The 12,690-nt window shown below is 51.1% G+C and overlaps 1 long non-coding RNA gene across 1 annotated transcript; it reads left to right on the plus strand.

The window, feature by feature from the left end:
- The first annotated feature begins 860 nt into the window (after positions 1–860).
- LOC145533450 (uncharacterized) lies at positions 861–11,599 on the plus strand. The gene is made up of 4 exons (XR_014074068.1): positions 861–1,075; positions 1,346–1,411; positions 1,721–1,807; positions 10,000–11,599. It is a non-coding gene; the product is annotated as an uncharacterized LOC145533450 (long non-coding RNA).
- The last annotated feature ends 1,091 nt before the right edge of the window (positions 11,600–12,690 follow it).

Raw genomic sequence — 12,690 nt, forward strand, 5'->3', positions numbered from 1 at the left:
ATCCCAACCCCAGGAGACTCAGAGGAGCGGAGATCCCAAGTCCGGGGCAGGGTCCAGCCTGGGGTCAGGGCTCGGCCGGGGCTGGAGGAGAGGGGCTCCAGGCCGTGAGGCCGGGTTGACTGAGGGGGCAACAGGGACCGGAGTCAGGTGGCCCTGGCTCCTCTTTGAAGGTGGTTCCTGGGCAAGCTGGCTCAGGGGGTGTTGTGTCCCCAAGAGGGTGGCAGCTCTGAAGTCGTCCTGCCTCTCCTCTCCAGGCCGGGGACAAGAGGCGGATACCTGAGTCCCCGCTGGCCCGCGGCTTAATCCCCCAGCTTTCCTGAGAACGGCTCTGCTGTTCTTGGCCAAGGGCCTCCGCTGAGCCTGGCACGGCCCCGGCTTGGCCCTCACCAGCGAGTGAGGGTTTGGCGGGGGCCCAGCCAGGGAGGTGGACATGATGAAAGCAGAGAACATGGGGCCCGGGCGGGAGGCAGGGGCCCAGCTGGGCTCCGATCGGCAGCTCTGCAACGGAGTTGGGGCTCACCTCCCAGGGCCCCTCTCATCCAGCCGAGGCAGCAGTGGCCTTTTTCCCAGCTTACCTGGGACAGAAAACAGATAGACCCTGTTCCTTCAGGCCTCTGAAACCAATTAGGGCTTCCCTAGAGGAAAGGAACCAGAAGATGGAGAGCAAAACCCTGATCTTTCCTCCCTCCCCCCCTCCCTCCCTCCTGTAACAGGCCTTGATTACATGTCTACTGTGTTCCCAGCTCAGTGCCAAAGTCTGCGTAGGGGGCACAGTGATGAATGCTCTATGGAGCCCCGAGCGTCGGGCCACGCCCTGTGCCCTGGTCCAGTTTCTCGGAACAGCTCTGAGCCAGGGATCTGAGCGGAGCTTTGGGGGTTGCTCCAGTAACGGTTGCTGAACCCCACGCCCAATATGTGTGCCATGAACTCATTGGTGTCTCACCCCCCACCCTCTCTTAAGAGACGGGGACGCTGAGGCTCGGGGAGGCTGACTCACCCAAGGTTGAGTCCTACGTGGAACAGTGGGAGCTTGAACGTGAGATCTATGAGCACAGACCCTTGTGAGGCAGAGAAGGTGTGTCTAAGCATGCGTTTGTCTGTGGCCCCGTATGCGCCCCTCTGTGTGTGCGTATGTGTGTGTGCGTACATGTCTACGTGTGTGTGCATCTGAGGAAGGGTGGAGAGCCCTGAGGCTGGCTCAGAGGAAGAAGGGTGTCCAGACCAGGGGGCAGGACCAGGGGGGTTGTCATCGGATGGTGCCCAGACATTCCCCGAGAGTCATTTCAGAAACCCTGGGGTCCCCCTGGGCCATTTCGTTAGCGATTTTCACATCCTTTTGTTACAGGTCTCGTTTGTGGATGAGTTTCGTGAAAGTTATCTGGGGAGAAGCACTTCAATCATGGAACTTCAGGTACATACCAAGTTCCATTTTTTTTTAATTGTACTATAATTTCAACCCGGGGACTGGAACTGGAGGATGAAGAAATGAGCAATGGCAGGATGGCAGAAGAACATCATGTGAGACCCCTCAATTCATTGATTCTGTATGTTGAATATTGGCATCAAGGAAATCATGGAACGAGGGATATGCCAGACTAGGGCTTATTCACCATTATATCCTCAATGCCCAGTTGTTATCATTCAGTCAAGTTATATCCGGCTCTTTGCGACCCCATGGACTGCAGCAAACCAGGCTTCCCTGTCCTTCACTGTCTTCCAGAGTTTGCTCAAACTCATGTCCATTGAATCGGTGGTGCCAACGCCCAGTGCAGGGCCTGAAATATCGTAGGTGTTCCATCGATATTTGGTGAGTGAATGAATGAGCCCCTTTTTGGCTGAATGGATAACACCTGAGCTTCTAAACTATCTCTCTCTTAATTAAGAGCTGAATGCCCTTGAATGAGTCATTGAAACTCTACTTTTGACTAATCCTAGTGAGAGTCTTAGACTGGATCAGAGGCATTAAAGACACAACGTGCAGGGCACAGCGCCCATCTCTTGTTTCCAGACAGACGTTACCAAGCAACTGTGCGATTCTCACCTGCTGAAACTGGATATCCCCAGAATCCTTTTTAATACCATTTCAGGCAGCCAGTGCCAGTCAAATGCAGTTGGTGATGGAGCCTATTTGTCATCCTGGTCAGGACAAGCTCCTCTGGTCCATAAATCTATGAACAAATGGAGAGAAGCTACGGGGAAGGTCCAGACTGTAGGGTGGGTTTAGGGAAGAGTAAGAAAGAATCAGTAAGGAGGCTCCACTCCTGCAGATTCCTTATCCCAGTCTGGGGACCCTCAGAGTTGTAGAAACTGATGCGCTTGTCCCACCCCAAGTAGGAATAGACACGCATATGGAGAGAGGATGGGGGACCCCACCTGCTCCCTGAATCCTGACAGAGGTTGGAGTCAACATTCAGTCTGAACACCACAGGCAGCTCAGAGCTTTTATTAAATCCAGGTCTTGAGGGAAGGGCAGGGGCTAGTGAAAGAGGCGATACAGCCAGCAACACAGGAGAGAAGGACTTCTCCCAAAGGCTGGAGCCACCAAGTTTGGAGAGTGGTTAGGTGGGCAGACTGAGGCCTGGCTCTGCTGAGATTTAAAATACTCTTGTATTGGGACTTCCTGTGTGGCCCAATTGTTAACACTCTCTGCTCCCAATGCAGGGGGCCCAGTTCGATTCCTGGTCAAGGAACTAGATCCCACATGCCACAACTAAAAGTTCACATGCCACATCTAAAGATCCCATGTGCCGCAACATGGCATCCAGTGCAGTCAAATAAATAAATGTTTTTTAAATTACTTTTGTGTCAAAGTAGATCAGAGACCTAAAAGTGAGAAGCAAAACTATAAAGCTTCTAAAAGAAAATGGGAGAATATCTTTAAGACTTTTGAGTAGGCAAAGATTTCTTAAATGGAACAGAAAAAGCACTAACCACTAAAGAAATACTGATAACCATGCCTTCATTAAAATCAATGATTTCTGTTCATCAAAAGACAGAAAGGCAAGACAGGCAAGCTACAGAGTAGGACATCTTTACAATACATACAACTAACCACAGAATTGTATCAGCATACATAAAGAGCTCTTACAAATCAATAGAAAAATATCAAACAACTCAATTTTCAAAAATGAATAGAAGTCTTAAATAAGTACGTCACAAACACAGATATTCAAAGGCCCAAAGGTCATATGATAAAGAGTTCACCATCATTACTCATCAGAGAGATGAAAGTTAAAACCATAATGAGATACCCCCGTATATGCACCAGAATGGCTAAAATTTAAACACTGACAATTCTAAATGTTGACAGGATGAGGAATAACTTAAATTCTCCTAGACTGCTGATAGGAATGTAAAATGGTACTTCTTTAAAAACACTGTCCAGAAATTCTTCGAATAATTAAACATATATTTACCATAGAACCCAGCAATTCCACTTCTAGTTCTATACCCATGAGAAATGAGTACATATTTCTACCAAAGACAGGGATGTTCCCAGCAGCATTATTCACAATACCTCCCCCCCAAAAAAATTTGACCCAAAAGTACATTAAAATTACAATAGATAAATACACTGTGGTATATTTATCAGATGGAATATTACACAACATTGAAAAAGAATGAGTTCTAGCTATATACGAAAGTATGGGTAAATCTGATAGTCACAATATGAGCAAAAGAAACCAAATACAAAGAAGTACACACTGCGGGATTTCATTCCTATGAGTTGGTGTTAGCTTCCTGAGACTGCCGTAACAAATTACCACATACCTGGTGTGCAAACAAGAGAAATGTATCCTGTCACAATTCTGAAGACTAGAAGTCCAGACTCAAAGTGTTGAAAGGGCCATGCTCCTTCCAAAGGCTCTAAGGAAGAACCCTTCCATGCCTCTTTCTAGTTTCTGATGGTTGACAGCCATCCTTGGTGTTCCTTGGCTTGTAGGTGATTCATTCCAATCTCTACCTCCATCTTCACATGGCCATCTTCTCCCTGTGTGTCTGCACCCCCACATCTTCACATGGCCTTTTAAAATTTTATTTATTTGGCTGCTCTGGGTCTTAGCTAAGGCATCAGTTCAGTTCAATCACTCAGTTGTGTCCAACTCTTTGAGACCCCATGAACTGCAGCATGCCAGGCTTCCCTGTCCATCACCAATTCCTGGAGCTCACTCAAACTCATGTCCATCTAGTCAGTGATGTCATCCAACCATCTCGACCCCTTCTCCTCCTGCCTTCAATCTTTCCCAGCATCAGGGTCTTTACCAGTGAGTCAGTTCTTTGCATCAGGTGGCCAAAGTATTGGAGTTTCAGCTTCAGCATCAGTTCTTCCAATGAATATTCAGGACTGATTTCCTTTAGGATGAACTGATTGGATCTTCTTGCAGTCCAAGGGACTCTCAAGAGTCTTCTCCAATACCGCAATTCAAAACCATCTGTTGTTCGGTGCTCAGCTTTCTTTATAGTCCAACTCTCACATCCATACATGACCACTGGAAAAACCATAGCTTTGACTAGACAGACCTTTGTCGGCAAAGTAATGTCTCTGCTTTTCAATATGCTGTGTAGGTTGGTCATAGCTTTTCTGTCAAGGAGAAAGCATCTTTTAATTTCATGGCTGCATTCACCATCTGCAGTGATTTTTGGAGCCCAAGAAAATGAAGTATCTCACTATTTCTATTGTTTCCCCATCTATTTGCCATGAAGTAATGGGACCAGATGCCGTGATCTTCGTTTTTTGAATGTTGAATTTTAAGTCAGCTTTTTCACTCTCCTCTTCACTTTCTGCCATAAGGGTGGTGTCATCTGCATAGCTGAGGTTATTGATATTTTTCCTGGAAATCTTGATTCCAGCTTGTGCATCATCCAGCCCGGCATTTTGCCCGATGTACTCTGCATATAAGTTAAATAAGCAGGGTGACAATATACAGCCTTTCCCAAAAACGGGATCTTTAATTGGGGCATGCAAACCCTTAGTTATGGCATGTGGGATCCAGTCCCCTGATCAAGGATTGAACCCAGGCTCCCTGCATTGGGAGCCTTAGCCACTGGACTACCAGGGAAGTCCCCACATGGCCTTCTTATGAAGACACCAGCCATGGGAGGTAGGACTCACCCTAATCCAATAGGACCTCATCTGAATTTTATTACATCTACAAAAACTCTAGTATCAAACAAGGTCACAGGTGCCAGCCATTAGGGCTTGACCATATTTTGGGGGGACGCAATTAGGCTCACTGCCAAGTTCAAGAACAGGCAGAGCTGCTCTGTGGTGAGAGACATTGGCTGAGTGGTTGTCTCCAGTGGGGACTGACCCGGAAGTGCTCTGTATGTTGACGTGAAGGGTAGTGACATGGGCGTGTAAGCATTTAAAAACCCTCAAGCTACCCATCTCTGTGCCCTTGACTCTGTATGTGTTGTGTGAAAGTTGCTCAGTCATGTTCGACTCTTTGTGACCCCATAGACTGTATATATAGTTCATGGAATTCTCCAGGCCAGAATACTGGAGTAGGTAGCCTTTCCCTTCTCCAGAGGATCTTCCCAATCCAGGGATCAAACCCAGGTCTCCCGCATTGCAGGCAGATTCTTTACCAGCTCTCACTTTAAAATGTCCTTGTGGAGTTGAATCAACTGATCCCTGGCCTGGGGTTGATTTGGGCAGGTGAGTGGTGGTCCTGAGGATGAGAGCGCCGTAGAGGAGGTGGTTGAGGTGTGAATTCTGGATTGGTTGGTTTATATGTGAAAATCCCTCTCCCAGGCAAGTTATTTACTATCTATAGGAATTAACTTGCCCTGGGAAGGATGGCCCCTCCGGAGTCAGCAAACTCCCAAGATGCCAAAGCATCAAAAATACCAGATAAAAAGATGTGATTGAAAAATAAATAAATAAAAAAAGAAAAAAAAAAGATGTGATTGAGTCAGGAAAATAACACCAGCTCCTCATTCATTTGGAGATGAAACAGGTTACCCTCGTTGAAGCTCCCAGTCTCCAGCCCTATAAGACCTCAAAGCGCGTTCTGAAAGGAGTGGATGAGAACAGTCCTACACCTGTCTGGATAGTCGGCCCATCTGGTAACACCACGTGACCAGGAAAGACCCCTTGGAGAAGCCAGAGTGGGGAGGGACCTTCTGTCCTCTAGAGGACATTTTGAAATATCATGTCAGGAGGTCCATACACCTCCTGAAACCCACCCCTCAAACCCAGGCAAGAATCAGCACCAGAGGGACTGCTCTCAGGAAAGGGAGCAGTGAGTACGTTGAGGGTCAGGAAAGGAATCAGAGCATCAAGAGGGCCCTTGAGGGAGTCTTGGGGGCTTTGGGGCCAGATGGCAGGCATAGCGACCCCCGAGAACAATGGTGACCCAAGCCTGGGGGCCAAGACCTCAGTTCTTAGCAGCTTGGTGGGAGCCCAACCTGTGGCCAGGCAAGGGGTATCAGGAAGGCCTGTAGGATTGGGGGAGGGTCTCCCTCCCCTTCCCACTCAGCTGTCCATCTGGACGTCACTCAGTCACATCACAGGTGCCTTTTTCCCACAGCCTCCCTGTGCAGAGCTTGAGAACCGTTTGTAAACACTCATGGTCATGGTGTCTTTCAGACTTTCTGACTGTGACATGCAGGAAAAAAATTCATCTTCATCTAGGCCTCCCAGGCAAACACATGAAAACCAGACAAAAGATTTAAGATACAAGGCTAGTTTGGTCACATGTATTTTACACTTGTATCTCTTCTCTTCTTTCCTTCTAAAATGCTGTCCCTGACCCACTAAATCAATTTTATATCCCATCAATGGGTCACAGCCTGCAATGTGAAAAGTGCTGGTAGAGCGTGAAAGGCTGAGCAGGAAGGGCCAGCATCCTCCCAGGGTCAGTTACTGGTGGCCCGAAGCAGGGCAGGGACAGCTGGGATCTATGCTTTCGGAAGCTACCCCTCCCCCGCAGGCAGGCAGCCTGTGGGTGAGCTGAAGGGTACAGGTCTCGGTCAGGGCTTTCAGCCTTCCTGCTTCTGCAGATGCCACCCATAGTGCATCTCCCTTTGAGAGAAGGGACCAGGATACAGCTCTGGCGTCATCTCCTCCAGGAAGTCTTCCTGATTGCTCCTCATTCCAGGATTGCTGGTGCTAGTGTTCTGTGAGTCCCCCACTCCCAAGGCTCCATGCTCAGCCAAAGCAGGCAGCTCAGGAATGTGAAGGACAGAAAGAACTGACGGAGTAGATAACCCCGGCCCAGCAGGACCCCTGGCCCGGCCTCGCTTCCTCCCACCCTTCATCCTGGCAGCTGCCCTGCCCACCCCATGGGACCCGCCTGGCGCCACAGGGATCAGGCCAGCTAAGGGTTCCGGGCATGGGTGGAGGGGTCTGCTCAGGGCAGCGAGTGGCCCCAAACATGGTGTAGAGATGGAGACTGGCAGGATCCAGGCGAAGAGAGCTCCCTGCCCGGCCGTGTTCGTGGGTCAGGCTCTTGGAAGGGCTCCTGGGCACGGCGGGCTGGGGGAGGCGAGGTGATAAGGGTGTGCAGGAGAGAGTATTGCTGAGAGCCGGAGGAGGGTGGGGTGCAGCCTGCTCTGCCCACCAGAGCCCTGTGGGAACCCCTGAGGGCAGGCAGCTCAGCCCCAAGCCCTACTATGTGCCCCACCCAGGGAAGAGAAGGCCCTGCTCTCCAACTGCTGAGTGTCAGCATCACTTGATCAGAGGACAGGGTGGCCGAGGGGGTTAAATACCACCAAGGCCTCAACTCCAGGCCACAACGCCTTGAGGTGACCTTGGGCCGGGTGTGTGCTTTCTCAAGACTCAGTTTCCCCATCTGTGAAGAGGAATAGTTTATTCAGTCGTGAATACCTGTAAATGTCAGTCCTGAATCCCTCCCTCCCAGCAGCTTAGCAGGCTACTTGTCAACATGGAATGAAGTCATCATCGCTTTGAGTCAGAATCCCAGAGAGACAGGAGACCCAGAGGGAAGAGGTCCTTCTCGGGGACAGGGAGAGTCCCCTGTGACTCTCATGAGGGGATCGCCCCATGAAAGCCTCCCCAGGCCCCGGCTCCCCAGCCTCAGCACAATGCGGGGTACACAAAAGCACAGAGGCTCCCACAAGGCGATCATTGAGCCAGAGTCGATTCTAGTCTCCAGGGCTTAGCGGAGACGCCTGGATTTTGGTTGGGGGTGGAGGGAGGAGGGAGAGAGGCCCAGTAACTGGGATGGAATTCGCTGCCCCCGCCCATGTGACAGGGGCTCAGAGTTAAAATTAAATAGATCTGCAGGAGATAGCAGTGCTTTCTGGCGGCCCGAGTTTGTAGACAGGGCTCCTAACCCCTGTGTTTATAAACTCGGTTAATAATATCTCCGATCGAAAATGGAGATGTGCTTTTGTAAACTGTCAAGTGTGAAGGCTGTGAGAGGCACGTTCTGGACTCCTCCACCCCGGGTCCCCTGGGGAGGGGTGCTCAGAGCACCCAGCTCACGATGTTCCCCCCAGACAGCAGCAGACAGCCTGCGAGGCAAAGCGAGAACAGCACGGGGCAGAACGGCCCGTCCGGGACACCCACCCCCTGGCTCGCACGGGCCAAGGACCCAGACTGACAAATGACTCAGACACACAAACACCCGGGCCTGGGCAGAGGTTGCTGGATCGGAGACATGGGCCTCGGGAGCTGGGACACCCTGGGGCAGCATGTGGAGCTGGGGCGTGGGGCGGGGGGGACGGTCCTCCTGGGCCTTCTCCTCCCCCAGCCTCAAACGTCTGCTTCAGTGGACCCTGTCCCGCTCTTGAGTCCTTGCTGTGTGTGTGTGTGTGTGTGTGTCAGTCACTCAGTCATGTCCATCTCTTTGAGACCCCATGGACTGTAGCCCTCCAGGCTCCTCTGTCTATGGAATTCTCCCAGGAAAGAATATTGGAGTGGGTTGCCATTCCCTTCTCCAGGGGATGTACCCAACCCAGGGATTGAACCTGGGTCTCCTGCATTGCAGGCAGATTCTTAAACGTTTGAGCCACCAGTAACTAGACTCTTAAAGCCACAAGTTTTCCCTCTTAAGGGCTTGTGGAGACCCCTGTCTCGTCTCCATAAAAGGAAATGAGTGCATCTGAGGGTTAATTACTCTTGATGTCACCTTCATCAGGTATTACAAGGTGATCTGTCACAGCTCACACACTGATCAGCGTTAATCCCTGTCATAGGGATGACCACTGGCCCCTCTGCCCTCCCAGCCTGCTCCCAGCACCCCAGCCTGGGGGGTTGTAGAAATGCTAGCCCGCCTCCCCGACTCCCAAACCCCGCTCTGAGCACAGGCTGTACTTCCCTTGGGTTCACCCGGGTTCGGGCTGATCCCATGTGATGAAGTGAGATTCCACGAGTGGCCCAGATCGGCAGCATTCAGTCTTTTTTCAGCTGCAGATGCTTTACCCCCAGGAAAGTCCACTGCGGGGGTCCCAGCTGCCTCTGGGGAGGCCGAGTTGCAGAAGGCTGCTCTCCTCTCCCGGCTGAAATGCTGCCTGGTACCACTCGGTAGGAGGCCGCCCTCCCTGGCTCGGTCACCAACGCGATGGCCTCTGCCCTGTGGTGTGTGCGCCTCGGGCCTCCCACTGCGGGCCCCCAAGGACTTCCCTCTTCCCTCTGTCCCTCCTCCTCGTGCCCTGTCCCACTAGTAACCTTTCAGCAGCAGGAATCACCCTCAGTGTTCCCTCCTCACTGGTCCCAAGTCAGGGTCATCCCCACCAGACCCAGACCCCTCGTGGTCTCGCCCTGGACCGTCCACCCTGCAGCCACAGGAGGCTGCGGAGCACTTGAAATGTGACTGACCCAAATCAAAGTGATATTCAAAGTGTATCCTACACTCCGGTTTGACGACTTAATACAAAAAAGAATGCAAAATATCTCACGAATAATTTTTTGTATCCATTACTTGCTCCAAATACAATTGTTTAGGTATATTGGGTTAAATATAGCTTATGATGCAAATTAATTTTACTTGTGTTTTCTTTCATTTCATGTGGCTACTTGTTACTGTTCAGTTGCTAAGTCATGTCCAACTCTTTGTGAGCCCGTGGACTGCAGCACACCAGGGTTCCCTGTCCTTCACCATCTCCCTGAGCCTACTCAAACTCATGTCCATTGAATCGGGGATGCCATCCAACCATCTTGTCCTGTCGCTCCCTCCTCCTCCTGCCCTCAATCTTTCCCAGCAGCAGGATCTTTTTCAATGAGTTGGCTCTTCGCATCAGGTGGCCCAAGTATTGAAATTTCAGCTTCAGCATCAGTCCCTCCAACAAATATTCAGGGTTGATTTCCTTTAGGATGGACTGTTTTGATCTCCTTGCTGTCCAAGGGACTCTCAACAGTCTGGTCCAGCACCACAGTTCAAAAGCATCAATTCTTCGGTGCTCAACCTTCTTTATCGTTCAACTGTCACATTCATACATGACTACTGGAAGAACCATAGCTTTGACTACACGGACCTTTGTTGGCAAAGTGATCTCTCTGCTTTTTAATACGCTGTCTAGGTTTGTCATAGCTTCCTTTCCAAGGCTACTAGAAAATTTAAAATCGGAAGAGGGGAAAGCTCAGACCTTAATGTCATTGGCAGCTGGGTCTCACGGGTGAGAAGGGATGGGCCAGGGCAACGTGTATATGTACGTCCTTCACTCTGCCTTCCTGCTGATTCTCTCTTAGAAGGTCTGCACTGGAACCCACACTACCCAACCAGCATGCAAGTCCTTCCCAAACCTCACTTAGGTTGACAAATTCTTGTTCCCACTACTAGTGTAACCTGGACCTTATTTCCTATGGGACAACCTGAGGGACGCTCGCTCACATGGAGGTGTAAATGACTGACAACCGAGACCCCCTCATTGGGAGGGAACCCCAGTAGGGGGTCCCAGGTCTCGGATGACACCAAGCTCTTCCCCGGCTAGCTGGCAGCTCATGCTTACTCTCTCCAGTTCGAGGTCCCGTGCAGATAGATAGCGCATCCTGCACTCAACGGACAAAAGGACCACGTGTAGATAAGGAAGAAAACAGAAACCACACCTCCCGGGTTTCTGGAGGACTGTTCCTATCACCAGAACTCTGCCCCCATCTCCTGGAATGCACATCTGTGTTTGTCATCTCATACTCTGCAACCACGAGGGAAGCAGAAATAAGTCCGTCCTCACACTGCCTTCAGTGATGGCCAGGCCAGTGGAGGATAAGAATGAAGTACCACGTTCAAGTCAAGAACCCTCAGAGAGCTTCTGGGGCCAGGGATGTCGAGAGACACAGAGCTAGAGGAAGCTGAGACCAACGTACTCCAGCAGCAAAGGTCCAGCAACCAGCCCTCCAGGACGAGTCCAGGTGCCAGGGAGCCGCCCAGTCAGCCTCAGGGGAGGAGAGAGGCAGAGCGGTGGAGCCAGGTCAGGCAAAGCCTTGAAGGACGTGCTCAGAAATCTGGGCTTTATCTGAGAGGTGACTGAGCACAGCCATGACTGAGAGCCAAATGGAGGCTGGGGCTCTGTCCTTCCTAAAGGTCTGTACCTGGAGATGCTGGTGGCCCATCAATAATTCACCTGGATGCTCTGGACCAAGTGGGTGGGTAACGCTTGTCTGTGGTAATAATAAAGCCAAGCCCCTGCAACATTTGGTGCCCCAGGCAGCTTGACATTTTCTTTTTTTTTACATTGCTTAATCTGTACCACTATGCAGGCAGTTGGGCGGAGAGCAGTTCAGGACTGTTGTGTTTCTTGAATGAATGAATGTTGGTCTATCACTGTAACCCCCAGTTCTTATATTATGCCTTGAATGCACTGGACTAAGTGGCCCTGGATAATCAGTCTACTGGGTTTGATTCTTTGGAGGTGTACAGCAACCCTGTGGGATGTGAGTTCACGGAGCTGCTGTGATACAGGATGCTAAGGAAAAGGGGGGACTCAGGGATGCAGGTGGGGGACAGGACACAGGGGAGAGGCTGGGCCCAGCAGCCTCAAGTCATACCCTGGCGGCGCCCCCACACCTCTCCTGGACCCCACCCCCACCCCCCACCCCCGGCAGCAAGCCCTCTCCCGCTGGCTTCAGCCTCCCTCCCAGTCCTGGAATTAATAAAGGCTCTGAGCAGACTGCGGTTTGTAAGTCTGAAAGCTGGTTCCTGCCCACGTCACTGCCCTGAGAGGAGTGGGGCCCAGTTTCTCCCCAGCACCCTCGTCCGTCCCCCTCCCCGGGAGGGGGCAGACACTCGGATCTACCCTATCCCCTGGCCTCCCCTCCCTTCCCCCAGCAGGCACATCTCAGGCCCTGAGCCTCAGCCCCTAACCCTGAGCACCCCCTACCCTCAACAACAAGGGCTGGCTTGGGCTCATCATCTCCATCAGCAACCCCCCCAAAGGACCCCCAAATAACATGCACAGGAAGTAAGAGCTGTACACTCACTGTGCACACACAGCTTCAAGACAATTCTGCTAGCATGCACGCCTACCCCTTTCCAAACTCCTGGAGCAGCCACCGCCTGAGACCAGAGAGAAGAAGAGATAGCCCAGGGTCCCAGGGTGACCCAGCAGAGAGCCAAGTCTAATAGTTACAAGGAGTGGGGCTTGCAGAACTAATGTTAACAACAGCAGCTCTGGAGCTAAGACTAGGGGACAGAGCATTTCGTAACTGCAGACACGGTACAGAAATATATGACCTCATCTCACTCATCTTTGCAATAACCTCCCAGGCAGAAATATTTATCACCA

This window comes from Giraffa tippelskirchi, chromosome 13 (genome assembly GCF_054371585.1).
Source record: "Giraffa tippelskirchi isolate mGirTip1 chromosome 13, T2T-mGirTip1v1.2.pri, whole genome shotgun sequence".
Taxonomy (NCBI): Eukaryota; Metazoa; Chordata; class Mammalia; order Artiodactyla; family Giraffidae; genus Giraffa; species Giraffa tippelskirchi.